We start from the raw sequence: 23,086 nt of genomic DNA, 5'->3' as shown, positions 1-23,086 counted from the left end.
CTCGGCTCACTGCAACCTCCACCTCCCGGATTCAAGCGATTCTCCTGCCTCAGCCTCCCAAGTAGTTGGAACTACAGATGCACGCCACTGCGCCCAGTCAATTTTTGTATTTTTAGTAGAGACGGGGTTTCACTATGTTGGCCAGGCTGGTCTTGAACTCCTGGCTTCAAGTGATCCGCCCGCCTCAGCCTCCCAAAGTGCTGGGATTACAGGCATGAGCCACCGCACCCAGCCTATGTTGGCTATTTTTGTCATTTTAAGCAATATATTCCTTCTATTTGTGTGCGTGTGTGTGCTGTTCCATAAGCCTCTGTCAACGTCTTTTGCCTCCCTTGCTCCATATAAAATGCCTTACATTCCTCCCTCTTTTCCCCTACCCTTATTCATGGAATAACTGTGAATCATTGTTAGGACTTTATTGTTATGAAAGCCAATAATATTTTATCTTTTATTCTACAACTACAATTAAGTCTTACATGTCTGTAGGTTGATTCTAAAAGTAGAAAACTAGAGTAGCCTTTATGATTTTGTCTACATCGCTCAATGTAGAGCCAGGGCTGTGCCAGGATGCCATTTCCTTCCCTCCATGTCCTGTGCATCTGTCATGGTGCTCTTGGGGCAATGCTACTCACTTCATAGTTAAGCAGGCTCCCTTCCCGCATCCTTCATCAAATGCTCCATGTCACGGTAAAGTAAGGGTCACACGTGAGCCATTTCTTTATACCTTGTTTTAGATGATTTTTCCTCTAGTTTTAGATGATTTTTTTATCCTTCCTATTGGAAAAGGATAAAAAATCTTAGGAACTTCCATTGTGTCCTAAAATTTATCTGCCTTCCAATCACACGACCGTGTGAAGTCCTTCTTCCCCAGAGTCCTTAATTGTTCTGAATTTAAGTGGATTTTCTCTGGGCTGAATGCACAAGCCTTCAGCCTGAGTCTTCTGTTCATTGGGTTCCTGGAGCCAGTGCTAATCTCCAAAATGTGTCCTTTCTTGGTTTCCATCTTCTTTGACTGGAGTATAACCTCCAGTAAACTCCTGGGGAGGGGAAGAAAGGTATGAGAGAGGTGAATTTCCAGTATCGCATCAAATGTATTATTTTCTCTTTCACCATTCATTTATTGTTTGTCTACATCTATTATTGAACTTTCAAAATTGTTTTTCCTCTGAATTGGAGGGTATTGCTTCAATGTTTTCTAACATTTTGTGCTGCTGATAAGAAAACTCTGCTGCAGTCTAGCTCCTGCTCCTTAGCTGCTGGGCTGTTTTTTGCCTTTGTAAGATTTTTAGGATCTTCCATTTATTGTTAGTTACTGTTCTGAAATTTCACAAAGATGCATTTCAGCCTTCTTTATTTTTATCCTGCTTGGAATTCAATCTCAAGACATAACATTTTTAGTTCTGAGAAAAGTTTTTAAAAAATGATTTTACAAAAATCACACACAGACGCACAGATGATTTCCCTTGATTTCGCTGCTCTCTCTTTTAAAAACTCTTGCTGGTCTAATATTAGATATCCTGAATTACTTCTTTCTTGTAGTTTTTAAAAAATATTTCCCTATCTCACTCAGGAAATATACTTTTTCACCTTGTATAAGTTATTTTTTATCAATTTTAAAATAATTTCTTTGAAAGATTTTTTGGGGGGAAGCAATCATATTTTTCATTTCCAAACAATTTTTCTGTTCTCTGATCTCTTTTCAAGACATTCTGTCCTGGTTTTTATGTTTTAAATGAAAAATTACTTGAATCAGATAAATTATTTAAATTCTCCTTTGTCATCTCTAATGACTCAATTCAATTTTCTTTTAAAGAATTACTTTATGGGGGGCTGGGAGGTGGCTCATGCCTGTAATCCCAGCACTTTGGGAGGTCAAGGTGGGCGGATCACTTGAGGTCAGGAGTTTGAGACCAGCTTGGCCAACATGGCAAAACCCTATCTCTACTAAAAATACAAAAATTAGCTGGGCATGGTGGCAGGCACCTGTAATCTCAGCTACTCGGGAGGCTGAGGCCTGAGAATCACTTGAACCTGGGAGGTGGAGATTGCAGCGAGTGGAAATCACGCCATTGCACTCCAGCCTCGACAACAGACTGAGACTACGTCTCAAAAAAAAAAAAAAAAAATTCTCATCTGTTACCTGAATATTTTTGTTTTTCTGGTTTTTTTCTTTTTCTTCTCTTCAAGGTCACTTGCTCTGTTTACTTTCTTTTTTTTCTTTTCTTTTATTTTTTTTTTTTGAGATGGAGTCTTGCTCCCATCATGTAGGTGGAGTGCAGTGGCATAATCTTGGCTCACTGCAACCTCCACCTCCTGGGTTCAAGCGATTCTCCTGACTCAGCCTCCCAACTAGCTGGGATTATAGGCATGCGCCACCACACCCAGCTAATTTTTGTATTTTCAGTAGAGATTGGGTTTTGCCATGTTGGTCAGGCTAGTCTCGAACTCCTGACCTCAGGTGATCCACCTGCCTTGGCCTCCCAAAGTGCTGGGATTACAGAAGTGTGCCACTGCACCCTGCCTGACTTTTTTCTGAAATTGTTTGCTGATCCTTTCTTTTGTTTTTCAAGGTCTTAAAAACTTTTCTTTTGAGCTATTGACAGCTTTAACAATTTAGTACACTCCTGTGAACAAAATTTGGAACACATTTGTTTCTCTCTACCTGATTTCTCCAGAATTGTAAAGTACTTGCGAGTATTCTTAACTTACAGCAACACAGTTATTTGCATAAGTGCAATAAGAATCTGTTTTCATTTTAACAGGATGCAATTGGAGAAATTGGTTCTTTTACCAAGGCTTTGACTGGAATGGTGTGCTTTCCTTTAAGGAATCAAACTTGACTTATAGAGCCAATAAGACCTTGGAAAAATTAGCCTCATATTTTGTGTACACACTGTATAGGGTTTCTGACCCATAGTAAGTAAAGAATGTCACTTACTGACAGGCACAGAAGTCCCAGGTTTATCTTGAAACCCTGAGAGCAGGAAATTTCACCCAACTCATGGGTATTTGATAGCACAATCCATGGCTGGGCTGGGCTTTAAGAAGTCTTATCTGAGATTCCTCTTATGGAACAAAGTTCCATCAAAGCCAATTTAAAAGCCTATGTAAAAATAATAATTATTTTTGCTGCACTGCATACAAATACTTAGGCCAAGTATAATAACCAAACCAGCCCTACCATGATTTATCTTTAGTAAAATGGGGAACTGGAGAGAGAAAAAAATTATTTCAAAATGATTATATATCTGTTGTTAGATTCTAGTCTTGCCTAATGTTTTTTTCCGATTTTTATTATTTTCTACAGTTTGGACCAAATTCTAATTTTCCTTGACTACAAGTCTTCAAAATAACATTTTCAATTTTTTTCCGTCTCTTTTTCATTTTTCCTAATTTGAAGTCACTGAAAACTAAGTTGTTCTTCTTTAAAACCCTGCAAGCTGAAGACAGACAACTTAAACTTCGGCAGAAAATAACAGTAACCTGTTTACATACATAAGGCACTTTCATGCCTGCCTACTAATGTATGGACTTCAGAGTAATGTGGCCCCTATCAAATTTTTTTTTTGAGAAAGGGTATCTATCACTCTGTCACCCAGGCTGGAGTGCAGTGGTGCGATCTTGGCTCACTGAAACCTCCGCCTCCTGGGTTCAAGCGATTCTCCTTCCTCAGCCTCAGAAATTTGAGACTGAGACCTGTCTCAAATTTCTGAGGTTCACACTCCTATGCAAGGAAGGAAGGCAGGCAACATGTTTTCTAATGCCACATGAAATTAAAGCACAAAATGAAACTTGGATGCTTGAAAGAACAGACTTTCTGTAAGTTATTGTGACATGCTCCATAGTTTATTGACAACAGAGTTGGTGATGATATTGATATTACACTGTCAAAATGTATCACCAAACATCTTTAAATTTGATAAAAGATTGTGAATATTTGTTTCTATCAGGAGAAGACAACATATAGGAAATTCATGGATCCAGAATCCATTTCTTTCATCAAAAGATAATTAAAACTTAACTATAATTTATGGATAAATTATTGAATCTGACTACTAGTGAACAGTAGAAGATGAATTTAGAAATATAGTATCATTTACATTACTTTGAATGAAAGTTTAAAAATGAATATTCTGAGCTTAATAAAATGTTTTAAAAATCTCTTCTTCCACCTTATCAACATAATTCTGTGAGGCTAGTTTTGTACAGTGTAGATTATAAAAACACAACATTAAAACAGGTGACAGTAGTAAAAATGGCAGATTAAGAACATCCAACATTTTGTTCCTTCGTAACAGTAATGAAAAAACTGGCAAAGAAAAGCAGAATCCATTTTTTCAACTCTCTTGGCATTAACCAAAGACTTTCAGCCATCCAGGGAGCATTTATTTAAGAAAAATATCTGAATCTTGGTAAGAACTGTAATCTTTACGACATTTGAAACTTACCTTAGGCCCATCTCCCACTCTTCAGCTCAGCAATAGCCTAGAAAAATAACAACTGCATTCCAGTATTAAAGGATCAGAACAGAGCTGGAGCTCTTTCAAAGCCTCAGTCCCAAAGAACTGACATTGTTTGATCCATCCTTAGAAGGCTCCACTGAAAAGGTTCATTTTTACTTGATGTGGTTTGAACTTGCCAAGTGTAAAAAGTCTCTCCCAGGGATTAAGAGGCATTTATTGAAAATAATTTTAGGCACGTCTTTTAACTATCAGGCTGCATGAGATGGATGATAGTGCAAACAATAGACTAACCAAGAAGATTAAAGGGAAAAGCTGTGGAATAAGATGTCCATAGGAGCTTTGAAATGCTCTGACATATTCCTGAGAATTTGGAAGGTCAGGGGCATATGTAGGCCTGTGGGCATTCTGAAGAAAGAGCTGAGGAGGCCTGAGCTCTCACTTCTTGGTGACCTTGAGGTTCTGCACAAGCAGAAAGTAAAGGCTAAAACAGCATTGTGAACCGCCTGGTGGAGTGTTAAAGGTATGATCCAACATGTATATAGTAACCCATGGCAAAGATTTAGAGGTTTATTGGTTCCAGCATTTAAAGAAATCTCTGTTCAGTCATTAGATGTCCAATCACTAAGCTAATTGATAACTCCCATGACCACATATAATAAACAATACATGCTTTATAGAATTAGTTCAGAAAAGCCATGAAATAAATAAAAACAACATTTAAAAGCAAGCAGCAACAACACAATTCAGCAGGGAAGAATATGATTTTCAGACTTGTAATATTATATTATTTTAAATGTCAAAATTTCAACATAAAATTGTGAGACATGCAAAGAAACATAAAATTATGTCCCATACACACACACACATGGAAAGCAACTGATAGAAGTTGGCCCTAAGAGGCCCAAATGTTGTGCTTACTAGACAGAGAGTAAAATTAGCTATTTAAACATATGTTCAAAGAGTTAAAGGAAACTATGTCTGAAGAACTGAAGCAAAGAATGATGTATTTGTCCATTTTCACAGTGCTATAAAGATACAACCTGAGACTGGGTAATTTACAAACAAAGGAGGTTTTATTGACTCACAATTCCACATAGCTGGGGAGGCCTCAGGAAACTTAGAATCATGGCAGAAGGGGAAGCAGGCACCTTCTTCACAGGGCAGCAGGAGAGTGAGGGAGAGACAGAGCAATGGAGGAACCATCACACACTTATAAAACCATCAGCTCTCATGAGGACTTTCTCACTATCATGAGAACAGCATGGGGGGAACCGCCCCCATGATCCAATCACCTCCCACAAGGTCCCTTCCTTGAAACATGGGGATTATAATTCGAGATGTGATTTGGGTTGGGGCACAGAGCCAAACCATGTCAAAAGATAACTATGTTTAACCAAATAGAGAATAAAAATGGGTAAAAATTATTTAAAAAATAGTAATTCTGGAGTTGAAAGCTAGAATAAGTGAACTGAAAAATAAACCAGAGGCACCCAATAGCACATTTGATCAGGCAGGATAAAAATAATCAACAAACTTGAAGATAGGTCAGTTGAGATTATCCAGTCTGAGGAACAGAAAGAAAAAACAGGCAGAAAAATGATTAGAGACTTGTGGGACACTATTAAGTATATCAACATATGCATAATGGAATCCCAAAAGGAGAGGTGAGAGAAAGTTTCAGAAGGATTACTTGATGAAATAATGGCCAAAGCTCCCTAAACTTGATGAAAAACACTAATATATACATTTAAAAAGATCAATAAACTCCAAGTATGACAAACTGAGAGAGATCCACACTGAGTCACAATATAATCAAACTGTTGAAAGCCACAGACAAAGAGAGAATCTTAAAAGCAGTGAGAGAGAAGTGACTTGACCTGTATAATGGATCCTCAATAAGATTAACAGTTTCTCATTAGAAAGCATGGAGGCCAGAAGGCAGTGGTATGGCATATTCAAAGCACTGAAAGAAAATAGCTGCCAACCAAGAATTCTATATCCACAAAACCATCTTTCAAAAATGAAAGAGAAATTAAGCCATTTCTAAATAAACAAAAGCTGAGACGACTTGTCACTAGGATACCTATCCTACACGAAATACTAAAAGGAGCCCGTTAGGCTGGACTTAAAGGAGAGTAAGCAGTAACTCAGGTCTACATGAGGAAATAAAAGAAATAATAAAGATAAACTACATACAGATGAATATTAAAAATAAATAGTATAAGTGTATTTTTTGCTTGTAATTCATTTCCTTCTCCTATCTGTTTTAAGAGACAGCTGCATAAAGCAATAATTATAAATCCTTGTTGACAAGCATATAATGTATAAAGATGTAATTTGTGATGATAATGGCATACAGGAAGGGTAAAAAAAAGCTATATAGGAACAAAGTTTTGTAGACTATTGGAGTTAAATGATATCATTTGATTTAGATAACATTGTTATTAAGTAAGGTATTAGTGGTAATTGCCAAGGTAACCACTAAGAAAGAAAACTCAAAAATATAGTAAAAGAAATGAGAGAATTAAAATACTGTATAAGAAAATATCTATTTAACACAAAGGAAGCCAGTAATGGAGAAATGTAGAAACAAAAGAATAAAAAGGTAGAAAACAAACAGTAAAATGGCAGATGTTAATCCTAATTTATCATTAATTACATTAAATATAAATAAGCTACATATTCTAATAAAAAAGCAGAGATTGGAAAAAAGATATTTTTATTTAAAATTCTTTTCCTTCTTTATTTTTTTTTTTTAATAAAGCAGCTGTCTACAAGCTAGAAAGATGTTTTTAATGGCCCAACTATACACTGTCTACAAAAGACACACTTCAGATTCAAGGACATAAATAGATTGAATGATCAAGAACAGAAAAAGATTCACTATGTAAACAATAATAAAAACAGAGATGGAGTTACTATAACTGATATGTGGTGAGATAGATTTTAAAACAAAAATTATTACTAAAGACAAGGGCATTTTATAATGAAAAAATGTTATTCAATAGGAATATATAATAATTATATGCATACATGTACCTAAAAGAACAGCTCCAAAATACATGAACAGAAACTGACAAACTTGAAGAGAGAACTATTTCATGTATTTTAGAGCTTTTCTCTTAGGTAACAATAATAGTTGGATATATCATTACCTTACTTTCCATAGTTGATAGAACAACTAGACAGTATATCAGCAAGGAAACAGAAAACTTGAAAAACACTGTAAGTAAACTAAACCCCATAGATATCTATATCACTACCCTACAACAGAACAATACAAACTCTTTTTAAGTACTTTGGAACAGTCTCCAGTATAGATGATATTTTAGAGCATAAAACAAGTCTCAATAAAACTAAAAGGGTTGAAAACATAAAGTATATGTTCTCTGACCAAAATGGAATGAAACTAAACATCAGTAACTGAAAGAAATTTGGGAAATTCACAAATATGTCAACACACTTTAAATAAACAGTAAGTAAAACAATACATCAAAAGAAATTAAAGCATAATTTGGGATGAATGAAAATAAAAACACAATGTACCAAAATGTGCATGCAGTTAAAGCAGTGCATAGAAGGGAAATGCACAGTTGTAAATGTGTACATTTAAAAAAAAGAGGGTTGGCCAGGCGCAGTGGCTCGTGCCTGTAATCCTAGCACTTTGGGAGGCTGAAGCGGGTGGATCACGAGGTCAGGAGATTGAGACCATCCTGGCTAACACGGTGAAACCCCGTCTGTACCAAAAATACAAAAAATTAGCTTGGCGTAGTGGTGGGCACCTGTAGTTCCAGCTACTTGGGAGGCTGAGGCAAGAGAATGGCGTGAACCCAGGAGGTGGAGCTTGCAGTGAGCCGAGATGGCGCCACTGCACTCCAGCCTGGGCGAAAGAGCAAGACTCTGTCTCAAAATAATAATAATTTTAAAAAACTAAAAAAAAAAAGGGCTGGGCATAGTGGCTCACACCTGTAATCCCAGCACTTTGGGAGGCCAAGGCGGGTGGATCACCTGAGGTCGGGAGTTCGAGACCAGCCTGACTAACGTGGAGAAACCCTGTCTCTACTAAAAATACAAAATTAGCCAGGTGTGGTGGCACATGCCTGTAATCCCAGCTACTCGGGAGGCTGAGGCAGGAGAATTGCTTGAACCAGGGAGGCAAAGGTTGCGGTGAGCCGAGATCCTGCCACTGCATTCCAGCCTGGGCAATAAGAGTGAAACTCCATCTCAAAAAAAAAAAAGAAAAGAAAAAAGAAAGAAAGAAAGATCTTAAATCAATAACCTAACATTCAACCTTAAGACACGGGGAAAAGTAAACTAAGCCAAAGCAAGCAGAAGAAAGGAAATAATAAAGATAAGAGCAGAAATTAGCGAAAGACAAAAGAGAAATACAACAGAGAAGTTTAACAGAATAAAAAGTTGGTTGTTTGAAAAGAGGAACAAAATTGACAAAGTTTATCTAGATTCACCAAGAAAAAAGAGAGAAGACTCAAATTACTAAATTCGGAAATGAATGAGGGGACATTCCTATGAACCCTACAGAAATAAAAGGGATTATAAGGCAATACTGTGAGTAATTGTATGCTAAAAACATTAGATACCCTAGAAGAAACGGACAAATTCCTAGAAATACACAAACTACAAAGGCTTACTCAATAAGAAACAGAAGATCAGAGTAGATCTAGAATAACTAAAAGGATTAAATAAGTAATTGGAAAACTTCCCAAAGAAAATCTGAGGCCCAGATGGGTTCACTAGTGAAGTCTACCAAATGTTTAAAGAAGAAATAAAAGTAAGACAGGAGGAAATACTTTTTAACTTATTCTATGAGGCCAGTATTATCTTGATATCCAAACTAGGTAAATATAACAAAAGAAAACTGTAGACTAATATCTTTTATGAGTATAGATGTGAAAATCTTTTAACAAAATAACAGCAAACCAAACCAAGCAGTATATAAAAGCATTATACATTATGACCAGATAGGATTTATCTCAGGAATGCAATGGTGCTTCAACAAACAAAATCAATCAATGTTATATACCACATTAATATAATGAAGAAAAAGAACCCCATATGATCACCTCAATTGACTCAGGAAAAGCATTTGACAAAATCACACCCTTTCATGATGAAAAATACTCAACAAACTGGGGATTGAAAGGAATGTTCTCATCCTGATAAAGGGCATCTATGAAAAATCCACAGTTGACATCATACTTAATGGTGAAAGACTGAAACAAAACACTGTACTGGAAGTTATACCCAGGGCAAGTAGACAAGAAAAAAAAAGGCATCCACAGTGGAAAGGAAAATGTAAACTATCTTTATGTGCAGATGACATAACTTACCTATAGAAAACCTAAAGAATCCATATTACAGCTAATGAGTGAGTTCAGCAAATATGTAGGATATAGTACCAAAATTTACAAATCAATTGTATTACGCATTAGCAATGAACTGCCCAAAAATGAAACTGAGAAAATAATTCTATTTATAATAAAATCAAAAGGAATAAAATACTTAGGTATAATTTTAACAAAAGAAGTATAAGACTTGTTAATTGAAAACTACAAAATATTGTTAAATTACAGAAGACCTAAATAAATGTAAAGACATCCATGTTCATGGATCAAAATACTTAATATTGTTAAGATGGGAATACTCACCAAACTGATTTACAGTTTCAATGCAAATCACTATCAAAATCTCTATTGATTCCTTTTTTTTTTGCAGAAATTGACAGGCAGATACTAAAATTCATACAGAAATGCCAGAGATATAGAGTAGGCAAAATAAACTGAATAAAGAATAAAGTTGGTGAATTTACACTTCCCTATTTTTAAACTTGCTACAAAACTACAGTAAGGAAGACAGAGTAGTACTGAAATAAGGATAAACATGTAGAACAATGAAATAGAATTGTGAGTTCAGAAATAAACCCATGCATGTATAGCCAATTGACTCTTTTGTTTGTTTTTTGTTTTCAGACGGAGTTTCACTCTTGTCACTGAGGCTGGAGTGTAATCGTGCGATCTCGGCTCACTGCAATCTCCACCTCCTAGGTTCAAGCAAGTCTTCCGCTTCAGCCTGCCAAGTAGCTGGGATTACAGGTGCCCACCATCAGGCCCAGCTAATTTTTTTTTTGTATTTTTAGTAGATACACAGTTTCACCATGTTGGCCAGGCTAGTCTCAAACTCTGGACCTCAGGATGTGCCCGCCTCAGCTTCCCAAAGTGCTAGGATTACAGGCATGAGCCACCGCACCTGGCCAGCTAATTGACTTTTGACAGGGGTGTGAAGATCATTCAATGAGAGAAAATAATCTTTTCTACAAATGGGTGGAGCAACTGAATATCCAAAGGTAAAAGAATAAATTTGGACCCCTAGCTCACACCATGTTAAAATATTTTAAAAATGGATAGTGTAGTGCCTGCTACTCTGGAGGCTGAGGTGGGAAAATCATTTGAGCTGAGGAGTTTGAGGTTGCAGTGAGCTGTAATTGCACTGCTATACTCCAGCCTGGGCAACAGAGCAAGACCCTGTATCTTGAAAGAAACAACAAAACACACATTTAAAAAAACTACTAAATTTAAAAGAGCCCAAAGTATAAGACTCTTATATGAAAATGTGTGTAAATCTTCATCATTTAGGCATTAGTTTCCTAGATATGATCCCAAATGCCTAAGTAAACAAAGACAAAAATAGACAAATTGGATTTCATCAGCATCACAGCATCACAGTGCATTAAAGGACACTATCAAGAGACTGTCCTAAAGAAAAGAAAACCCACAGAATGAAATAAAATACCTGCAAACCATGTATCTCATAAGCATCTAGTATCTAGAATATATGAATGAAGCTCTCTGACAACTCAACAGTAAAAAACTCCATTAAAAAAGTGAGCAAATGATTCGAACAGACATTTCTCCAAAGAAGGCATACAAATGGCAACCAGGTATTTGAAAAGGTGCTCAACATCATTGATCATCAGAGAAATGCAAATCAAAACTACAATGAGATATCATTTCAGACACACTAGAATGACTATAATAATAATTTTTAAAAGGGAAATAATATTGGCAAGGATGTGGAAAAATTGGAACTAAATTGCTGGTGGGTATATAAAATGGTACAACCACTGTGGAAAACAGCTAGTTCCTAAAAAAGTTAAACATATAGTTCTCATATATAACCCAGCAATTCAATTCCTAGGGATATAGCCAAGAAAATGAAAATGTATGTTCACACAAAAGCTTACATTTTAATGTTCACAGTAGCATTATTCATAATAGCCAAAAAGTGGAAACAACTCAATTGTCCACTAACAGATGAATGAATAAATAAATTGTGGTCTATCCACACAAAGAAATACTATTCAGCCACAAAAAGGAATGAATTACTGACACATGCAACAATGTGGATGAACCTTGAAAACACTATGCTGAGTAAAAGACGTCAGACAAAAAAGGCTACATGTTGTAGCCTTTTATTCCATTTATATGAAATGTTCAGAATGGGCAAAACTATAAAGAAACAGAATAGATTAGGAAGTGTTCAGGGCTGATGGCAGGGAGACTGGGCAATGGCTGCCCAAGAGTATGAGATCTCCATTTGGGGTGATGAAAACATCCTGGAATTAGATAGTGCTTTTGGTTGCACAAATTGTGAATATGATACACTGAGAACCACTGAATTGTGCACTTTAATTTTTTTTTTTTTTGAGATGGAGGTTCTCTCGTGTTGCTCAGGCTGAAATGCAGTGGCACAATCTCAGGTCACTGCAACCTCCACCTCCCGGGTTCAAGCAATTCTCCTGCCTCAGCCTCCCAAATAGCTGAGATTACAGGCATGCACCACCTGCCCGGCTAATTCTGTATTTTTAGTAGAGACAGAGTTTCACCATGTTGGTCAGCCTGGTCTCAAACTTCACCCGCCTCGGCCTCCCAAAGTGCTAGGATTACAGGCGAGAGCCACTGTGCCCTGCCAATTGTTTGTACACTTTAAAATGATAATTTTATGGTACGTAAATTGTATCTTAAAAAACAAGGGAAAAAATACATAGAAACAGTTTAGACATGCATTATCTTCTGTGAATAGCATTGTCAACAATCCAACATAAATTAATTAAAAAACAAGAATCAGGCTCGTTTTTTACAATAAAAGCTTTTGATATTTTTATACATGCTGTTTATTCAAAACTTATAGGTTTTCTATATGGGAAATTACAATTCCTTTCATAACCTTTTGTTTAGTTTCAATGGTAGAATGACACAAATATTTTAATGTAACAATGATTGTCTACTTTAATTGCCTATACACACACTTTCAATAAGTATGTACCATTTTTGTAATTCTTGTCTTTTTTTCTATTTTAAATTTGTTCTGATAACATTGATTGAAATATAATATTTTGTCTAGGGGCCGGGCACGGTGGCTCATGCCTGTAATCCCAGCACTTTGGGAGGCTGAGGCGGGCAGATCACAAGGTCAGGAGATTGAGACCATCCTGGCTAACACGGTGAAACCCTGTCTCTACTAAAAATACAAAAAATTAGCCGGGCTTGGTGGAGGGCACCTGTAGTCCCAGCTATTCAGGAGGCTGAGGCAGGAGAATGGCATGAATCTGGGAGGCAGAGCCTGCAGTGAGCTGAGATCGTGCCACTGCACTCCAGCCTGGGTGACAGAACGAGACTCCATCTCAAAAAAAAAAAAAAAGAAATATAATCTTTTGTCTCTTGAGTCTGGTAATAAAACATTTGGGCTTGTATTTTGTGTGTCTTTGCTTTTTAAATTTTATTTTTCTAGTAATTTATTTCTACTATATTTTAAAAAGTAACCTTCTGCAATTGATTTGAAATTTTAACACAAAAGCTGGTCCTTCACCACAGATGCTTTGAGAAGCACTTGTGTGGGGCACCTGGATGTGGACAGAGTACTCTGTAATAAATTATCTACAACAGAAGATTTACATCTTCCTAGGTAAATGTGTGAAATTCCTTCATTCTTTATCTTTCGTAACAGTGACAATGTTGACCTTCCAGATGCTCTGGAAGGGTGGGAAGGGGACGGGTGCCTGGCAGGGCTGTGACATAGTGGTGTACATATTCCATCATTCCCTTTGTTTTGCTCCTTCTCTTTCAGGTCTCCAATAGAGGAGGCTGGCTCCTTCTTACAGAGCCTCCAACAACGATTATATTCTGGGCTTCAGCATCCTTCGCTTGCCTGTACATTCGCTTTCTTATTTTATTTTATTTTATTTTATTTTTGAGACAGCGTATTGCTCTGTCATCCAGGCCGGAGTACAGTGGTGTGATCTCGGCTCACTGCAACCTCCGCCTCCTGGGTTCAAGCAATTCTCCTGCCTCGGCCCCCCGAGTAGCTGGGACTACAGGCACACCCCATCACGCCCGGCTAATTTTTGAATTTTTAGTAGAGATGGGGTTTTACCACATTGGTCAGGCTGGTCTCGAACTCCTAACCTCAGGCGATCAACCCACCTTGGCCTCCCAAAGTGCTGGGATTATAGGCGTGAGCTGCTGCGCCAAGCTTGTACATCAGCTTTTTGTCCTCTGGAAATGTGTTGAAATTTCTTGTCTACTGATACCCTTCCATGCTTTTTTTGTTGCATGAGTTTATTCCTCTTTGTATTTCTACGTTGTCATTTCATTGGGGTCTCAGGAGGGACACGAGGTAAACACATATGTTCAGTATGTCATCCTGAACTAGAATAGCCAGGTTTTGGTTATGGAAAATAATAATGCTGAATGTTTTTTGTCTAAGCATACATTTTCATTTCTCTGTGTAGATATTTAGAAGTGGATGTATTTAACTTACTGAGTAACTGACAAACTGTTTTCCAAAGTGACTGTATCTTTTCTACATTCCCACCAGCAATGTATAAGGATTCCAGTTCCTCTAAATCTTTACCAGAATTCGATATTTTCAGTTTTTCTGATTAGAGACATTCTAGTGTGTGTGTCATAGTATCTCAGTATGGTTTTAGTTCGCATTTCTTTAAGCACTGATAATGTTGAGCAACTTTTCATATGCTTATCTGCTATCATAATATATTATTTGGTGAATTATCTGTTCATATCTTTTGCTCAACATTTTGAATTGTCTTTTTTAATGGAGTGATAAGAGTTCTCTATTCTGATGCAAGTCCTTTTTCAGACACGATTTGCAAATATTTAGTCTCAGCTTGAGACTAAACTTCGCATTTTCTCTCTTCTTTATTTTTTGGAGACGGAGTCTCGCTCTGTTGCCCAGGCATTACAATAATAAATTTCCCAATATTAAACCATTCTTCAATTCCTAAAGTAAATTCTATTTAGCCTACTCTTTTAATATGTGGTTAAAATATTTTTATAATATTTTGTGATTTTACATCTATATTCATAAAAAGATCATAGCTTCGCATCTTTTTAAAGGTTTTTATCTTTTGTCATTAAGATTGTTCTTGCTTCATAAAATGAACTCAATAATTGTCTTTGTTTTTTCTGTATGTTTTAGTACAGCCTGAATAGCCTATGAATGATGTATTATCACAGAATTTAAAGACATTTACTTCTAAAGCCCCTTAAGACTAAAATCATGGTTCTCAAATCTAATTGCATATTAAAATCACCTGGAGAGCTTTAAAAACTCTCAATGCACAGGCCACACCCCTGATAAAAGAATTCAGAATCTCTGATGTAAGGATTTTTAAATGCAAAATAAAATGAAAGGCTCAATAGTTTATAAAGTTTGTGCTAGATCTAATCTTTTCTGGTTTTGTCTGTAATTGGTCCAATAGTAAATATTGATTCATCTGTAATTGTTCTGACATCAACTAATGGTGTCCATAGCAATAGCACTACAAGCTAGTTTCTCTGCCTTTATCTTGCTTTAATTGTACACAAAACTAATAAGGCAAAGCACGTAATATAATAACTATTTTAAAAGCAAATGAAACAAACTTTGGAAGGTTAAGTGGCAAAGCCGCTTGACTCCCATCACTTTGGCATTTCAATCAATAATAGAGTCTAAAGACCAAACAATAAAACAATGGTTAACATAGAAAAAAAGAAATATGAGTTCATTAACTAACCAGGAGATCTTATTTCCAAAGAGTAAATCTGATTACATTGTTCCTGTTTAAAACCCTTCAGTGGCTTCCTTATGCCTAAAAGGAAAAAAAAAAATCCAAATTCCTTTGTGTGGCATAAGAGGTTCTTTGTGTAACGCAAGATCTGGCCCCTCATCACCTCTCCAGTCGTATTTCTCAAAAGACCTCTCTTGCTTCCTATACTCAGTCATGCAAAATGTTCTGCAATGCTCTGAATGCCCTGGCTTTTCTTTTCCTTTTTGTGCCCATGTCTGTGCCCAAGTTATTTGCTTTTTCTGAAAGATCTATCTTTCAAAACCTTCTTTTCCCTCCCTCCCTCCAATCCTGTTGACCAACTTATCTTTTAAAGTCTGATTCAGTTTCAGGGCCATCTCCTCCGAGACCTTCCTTCCTGACTGCTTCTCGAGTTCCCCTATAAAACAGTGACTGCCCAAAGAGCAGCAACAGTTTGTAAATCATTCCATTCATGCTGCCTAGAACAAAGCTGCAGTTGTGTTTAATAAAGGTTTATCAAATGGATGAAGACTGGTCACTATTAGTCTTGACCCCTTCTATTTGAAATATGTGAAATACACAAAGTAAAATATAATTTCTGATAGGGGCTGATATCAGGAACTGTAGGAGATCTGTCCATTGAATCCAAGGTCTTACCTATTAAATCTCTACTGTGGCCAGTCTGCGCTCCTGGATTTTCAAGGGGCTCCGTGGAATTGGGAGGCTGATGAAGCTGGCGACCACCCTCCGTAAGCATGCTGTGTTGGTGATTCCAGTGCTTACTCCTTTCCTCAAATGTGGTCATAAGAAGTCAGGAAAGTCAATATGCTTTCACTAGGAAAAAAGGAGGAAAGCCTGCTTTAGTTGGTTGTTACATTTTTGATGAGGCGAAAATTCAAACAAAACTATAACCACAAGGACCATTAATTGTTCTTTCCTGTTAATAACCATAGTTAGCCAATTGGATTGTGAGTGTGTGGCATGCTTGTATTGTGTATGTGAGTGGGGAATGCACGTGCGTTAAAGTTCACATGTGCTTAAGAGCTTAGACACACCCGCAATTTGCAAGACAGCTTCATGTCCTGATGTGGCCAAAGCTGTGTAAGAAGCCTGAGCTGTAATTACTCCGCACAAATTTACATCCTGGGGTGCTCACATCATCCTGTGGTCTGTATGCTCTGTGGCTACACACCTGGCTGAGAACAGAATTAATGATGAGAAACGTGCCTGCTTCTCTGCATAAAAGATGATGTCTGAGTAGAAGGTCGCCAAGGGAGGATTAAGAGCAAGAATGCGAGAATGTGCTCAGGAATCCGTGCGTGAGATGATGAGCTTGTGAGCTGATGTTGATTCTGTGCAGTTCCCAGTGTCTTATTCACAGGCAAGATTTTCTTGCTCATCGTTCAGCCTTCAATGTTTTAAGCAAAGATTTTTAAAAAGATCTAACAGGAAACGAGGAGCTGCAGTGAAGCTTGGGCAGTCAGTTCGAATCTGAGTAAATATCTGTCAGATTGGAGAAGCGCTGAAAGCATTAAGATACTTGGAGATTTCTCTTTTTCTTTGGCAAGAAGCATGACTGAGACAGGTAAGGGCTAGGAATTCTTCCGGATCACTCCCTCCAACAATGGTCTTTCCTTTGAATTTGCACTTTGGAGTTTGACACAGATTAGTGCTTCCTAGTCCTCTAACTGTAACACATGCCTCAGTTTCCCTTCTCCGATAAGATTGCAATATCTTTGGGTGCAGAAAAAAAAATAGTTGATCCTTTTCTTTGTAGCCCAGCAAGTTCCAGGCACATTAGAAACTGATTAGAAACTGGTACACAAGTGTTACTTGCTTAATTTATTATAAATGCTTTAAAAATGAGGTAATGACTATCATTGAAAAATAAAACCAAACTGTGAAGAACTTCTCTCTTCCTGTTAGTGGAGACTTTCCACAGAATTTTTTTTTTTTTTGGGAGGCAGTGGACATGTTGAGTTTTCAATTGAATATTTTGCTGCAAACAACTTAGGAGGAGAGGAAAAAAGAAAACGCAAAGCCAAACAAAGCTGGTATTTTTCAAGTGCTCATTAATTTCAAAACCACGGTGTCTTTCATTGATTTTTTACCATTAAAAAGGACAGCAATGCCCATCTGCTCAAAATTCCATCCAGAAATGAAATTATGAATTAAAGCTGTGTTACACATGTACAATTGAGACATCCTCTGTTTGGGCCTGCCAGATGACACACTGAAACAGCCTGGGGTCTGCGCTTGGGGTGCTGCCAAGGAAGCAGATACACGGCTGATGAAAATCATCCATCATTTCAAATCAGAGGTACCATATTCCTGCAGACTCCTGTTATGAACAATCTCATTTGATCTTATATTGGAAAAAGCTGTCTTCAACACTCAGGCCTGGCCCCAGGCACAACGAGGCAGATGGAATAGGAATCTCTCATTCCATGCCTGCATTTGCCGGAATTCTAGGATTCTGTCAGAAGTTTTCTTGTATGAGCCTAGCCTGACAGGATTAACTTCACTGAGTTGTGCTTCAATATCAGTTCTTACCTCCTTCAATTTGTGCAAAAACTCTCATGGAGGACAGTGTTCATCATTTTTTCACTTAAAACCATATATATGAGTCATTATATAGAGCGATTCTTTTTAGATTCAGTTTCTGGGAAAAAAAATTAAAAAGTCACATGATCTTTCTGTCTGCTAATGATATTATGCACGTTGCTCTTGTCTCTATTTTTGCCTTGGCCTCCAGGAAGCTCACAGCCACGTTTTACACTCAAATACAGAAATAATATTACCATATGCTAGTATTACCATATTTGTGATACTCTTTTCTGTTGATCCTTAGTTTCCATTTCCATTCTTCTTTTATTAAGCCTAACACTTTTTTTGTTGTAAGCTATATCAAAATCATTTTGGAGAAAGGCCAGGCTTATATAAATGATAAAGCATAAACATCTTTTATTTCCCAGCTAAGTGGTTTGTGTTTTAGAGTATATACTTTTAGAAGAAACAGATTGTTTCTTTAAACAGATGAGAATCAAATATCTTGCTTCTTCATGAAGTTAACCACAGTTAGATCATCCACATTGACACAGATGCCTGATAAAAGATCAGGATTGCGTTTGATAACCAGGTTTCTCTTACACATTCTCAGCAGCTTTCAGTCTCTGAAGTTTTTAGTCTTCTTTATTTACTACATTAATCTTGAAAGTAAACAAGGTTCTTATCTAAAATTAATATTTTAATATTAAAAGAATTTATTAGAAAAGAATTTAATCTTTTAATATTTAAAAGATATTAAATAAGTTTACAAAGACAACAGCAACTAAGAATGACCATGACTGAATAGAGCAAAACTGTAATAAAATACAACAAATAAAATAAAGGAATATATCCGTGAAATGTTAAGAAAGGCACTGGCCCAAATAATCAGCACTGAGACTCCATCTTGGGTTTGCTTTAAAGCCTCTAGCATGAAGCTGATGGCTGCCCAGTCATCTCAAGGGGCAGCACTGTCCCTTAGGAGCTTACAGTTGAAGCCGACTAGGCAACCCCTAGCCTTGGGCAGAGCTGAAACTCAGCACTTACACACAGGACTGATGTTATAACTCGGAACACAGACTCCTCAGTTTCCTTTGATGCTTTTTTTCTGAGGGCCACTCACATCCGTCTTCTGTCTTCTTTCATGATCCTATCTTAACAATCATGTAAACTCAATCCTTTATCAGACACTCAACAGAAGGAGACTTTGTCAATTACTGGTGGAGAGAGTGTCCTAAAGAAGCTATCCATGAAAACAAGGGTGACCCGGCAGGCTTCACGAAGCCTTCACGAAGCCAGAGGGCAGGGGACATCCACTCTCACTCAGGACACCCTTGTGGCACTCTGTGCATCACCCTGCACAGCTGCAACTAGTTAAGCCCTTCTGGGCACCATGTGTTTCCGTGACCTGCTCTTCCTGTGTCTTGTACTCATAATTTTTTCCCATCACATCACATGATCCTGCAGTTTCGGGACAATGCTGACTTCCTCTGCCATCCTCCGCAGCACACAGTGGGGCTCCTGCCACCCTGGGCCTTCTTGTGTCCTAGCTGAGCTGTGGACGGCCCTGCTCTCCCACCGGATCCTCCTGGGTCATGGAAGGATTCTTTGGAGAAATGATCAGCTTCCTTACCCACCACCTGTGCGCCTTGGGCAACTGGAGTTCTCAAGCTCCAAGGCCTTCGTTTTCTCAGCTGCAAAATGAAGAGACTGGAACAACCTCCTGTTTTGAAGAATCCCACCTGAGTTTATAACAGAACAATCTGAGATAGATATATAGATATAGATATATATCTTTTTACATTTTTAAAATGTTCTTTCCCCCAAAACCATGTCCTTTAAGTGGAGGAATCTGTTTTTTAAAAATGATGTGGTTGTGCCCTCCAGTGGTTGAGCGTGAAGTCATCAGGCTGTTCGGGTGACAGCAGGGCTCGCAGGAAAGCGCAGGCCGTGCTAAACCGCGGAAGGACGAAGGTGGGTCTAAAGATAGATGAATCTGCTACTCGGGAAAGCACCGAATCGCCGTGTAGACCGGTCACCAAGTATAACTGCGAGCCCCAAGGCGTCACCAGCATGGGCATCCTAGCCTCGGTGCTTCAAGTCCTACTTCTGCTTGGCTATCGGGAAAGGCACGGCTTCGGGGCCACTTCTAGGCTCTCAACACGCGGCCGCTGCTGGGAATCCTCGCGGCCGCGGCTCTTCCCTCTCCAGTGGACCCAGTACTCAGAGAAGCCGCAGAGGCCTGGCCGCTGCAGCCTGCTACCGACACCCGCTGGTCCGCCCCTCCCGCTCGGCTGCAGGGCTGGGGCGCCCACAGGCGGCAGCCGTCAGCCCGCGCCCGGAGGAAGCCCACGGCCGCCCCGGCTCCCCGCCCGCAGACGCAGCTGCGCAGCCTAGCGGGCTGGGTAGCGGGACAGCAGCGCACGCTGCCCGCTTCCGCTCGCTCCCCCGCGGGCCCTGCTCGATCGTCAGGGTTGCTGCAGGCGGAACTGGAGGAATAAACGCAAAGCCCCAGCCCCTCGTGAATTTCAGGGCCCCTCTCACGTGCAGGGTGTTCCCGCTTATTTCCAGACTCCTTGGATGCAAAACAATGAGTGAAGAACTGACAGTGAAGGCGGAGGGACTTACCTAAGTTATACAATGATAAATAAATGGCAGATGAAAAATGGGACCTTTGGTTTCTAGTCAAAGTCCTTAGGAAGCGATTCGGCAGACGCAGGCCCAGGTGGCGAGGAGAATGGCCCCTTAGCCAGCTTTTAGGGTTCCGTGAGGGCTGAGCTAGGAGGGAGAGAAAAGGTTAAAGACCCTTCCGGTCCTTAGCATCACCACGAATGAACGTTTACCGAGCACTTACTTTATAAAAGCACTGTGATAGATGCTGGGGAATATTCAGAGGAATAAATAGGACAATCTCATTTTCCAGGTCTACATTCACTGGAAGGGTCCCCTCCTGCAGGAACTCGTTACTGGTCAGCCACTGTGCCCTGTATGAAATCTACATGCTGTAGATTTCAGACATGTTTTCTGCCTCCGAGAGATTTATATGCTAGCAAACAAAAAAAGATATATATAAGGAGATAAATAATAGCCAAGATATTTTTTGAAAAGTAGTTGGGGTAAAAATACACATAAAAACATTTACCATCTTAATCATTTGTATGTGTCCTCTTCAGCAGTGTGAAGAACATCCACACCATTGTGCAGCCACACTCCAGAACACTTTTCATCTTGTAAAACTGAAACTCCACAGTCATTAAACAACATTTTCCCATTCCCCTTCCCCTAGCTCCTGAAAAACCACCATTCTACAGATGCTCCTTGACTTATGACGGGGTTAGGTCCAGATAAACCCACAGAAAGTTGACAATGCATTCCATGCCCCTAACCTACTGAACATCACAGCTTAGCCCAGCCTACCTTAAACGTGCTCAGAACACTCACTGTAGCCTACAGTTGGGCAAAATCACCTAACATAAGGCTTATTTTCCAATAAAGTACAAAATATCCCATGTAATGTATTAAATACTGTACTAAAAGAAGCTCTAATAGTAAGTGCTCAGTAAATGCTCAGAATGGTTCTATGGTGTATTAGTGTGTTCTCACACTGCTGATACAGACATATGGGAGACTGGGTAATTTATAAAGGAAAGAGGTTTAATTGACTCACAGTTCCACATGGCTGAGGAGGCCTCACAATCATGGCAGAAGGCAAAGGAGGAGCAAAGTCACATCTTACGTGGCGGCAGGCAGGCAAGGCAGGCAGGCAAGACAGAGCTTGTGCAGGCAAACTCCCATTTATAAAACCATCAGATATCATGAGACTTATTCACTATCATGAGAACAGTATGGTGGAAACTGCCCCCATGACTCAGTTATCTCCACCCTTGACATGTGGGGATTATTACAATTCGAGGTGAGAATTCAAACCATATCATATGGGTACTCAAAGTACAGTTGCTACTGAATGCATACTGATTTTTCACCACTGTAAAGTAAAAAAACCATAAGTCAAGCCATCTTATGTTAAAAAATGGTTTGTACTTTGTCTCTATGAATTAGACTATTTTAGGTACCTCATATAAGTGGGATCCTACAGTATTCGTCCTTTTCTGTCTGGCTCATTTAACTTACCATCTTCAAGTTTCACTCATGTTGTAGCAAGTGTCAGAAGTTCCTTTCTTTTTAAGGCAGAATAATATTCCATTGTCTGTTTATAGCGCATTTGTGTATCCATTCATCCATCGATGGACACTCGGGCCGCCTCCACCTTTTGGCTGTTGTGAATAATGCTGCAGTGAACATGAGTGTGAAAGCAGACATTTTCAATATTAGTTGGAGTGTCTGCTTTCATTTCTTCTGGGTATACATCCAGAAGACTCTATGGTAATTCTATGTTTATTTTTTTGAGGAATCACCACACCGTGTTCCCTCGTGGCTGTACACTTTTGCATTCCTACCAACAGTACACAAGGGATCCCAAGACATCATTTTCAACCTTAAAAAAAAAAAAGCGGTTTCAAGTTCACAGAAAAGCTTCACAAAGAGTACAAAGAACACCCATATTCCCCAGTTGTTAGCATTTTACCACATTTGCTTCATCAGCTTTTGTCTTTATTTACAGACATATTCATTTTTGGCTACGATGCCCATCATCCCTAAATACTTTCGTGTGGACCTCCCTAAAGCGAGGGCACTCTCCTATGTAACTACCACACAACCCTCCCAACCAGGGCGTTGACATCAATTCTGCATCATCTGGGCCTAAGACCCCATTCACATTTCACTAACTGTCCCAAAAATGTATTTCCTTTTTTTCCTTTTTGGTCCAAGATCAGAATCATGTGTTGCACTGAGCCGTCACATCTCATCAGTTTCCTTCCATTTGGAACAGTTTCTCAGTCTTTCCCTCTTTCATGTTTGTATTGGTTTGTTCTGGCTGCCATAGCAAAGCTCCACAGCCTGGGTGACTTAAAGA

The 23,086-nt window shown here is 38.6% G+C and overlaps 1 long non-coding RNA gene across 1 annotated transcript; it reads right to left on the bottom strand.

The window, feature by feature from the left end:
* Nucleotides 1–404: 404 nt before the first annotated feature.
* On the bottom strand, nucleotides 405–22,400 carry LOC100983761 (uncharacterized). Its single transcript, XR_008620573.2, has 5 exons — nucleotides 21,254–22,400; nucleotides 20,966–21,157; nucleotides 20,740–20,889; nucleotides 16,222–16,398; nucleotides 405–1,037 (listed from the first exon to the last, which is right to left on the bottom strand). It is a non-coding gene; the product is annotated as an uncharacterized LOC100983761 (long non-coding RNA).
* Nucleotides 22,401–23,086: the final 686 nt, after the last annotated feature.

The sequence above is a fragment of the Pan paniscus genome, chromosome 14 (assembly GCF_029289425.2).
Source record: "Pan paniscus chromosome 14, NHGRI_mPanPan1-v2.0_pri, whole genome shotgun sequence".
Classification (NCBI taxonomy): domain Eukaryota; kingdom Metazoa; phylum Chordata; class Mammalia; order Primates; family Hominidae; genus Pan; species Pan paniscus.
Note: the sequence above shows the minus strand (reverse complement) of the source record. Positions and strands in the feature narration are given on the sequence as shown.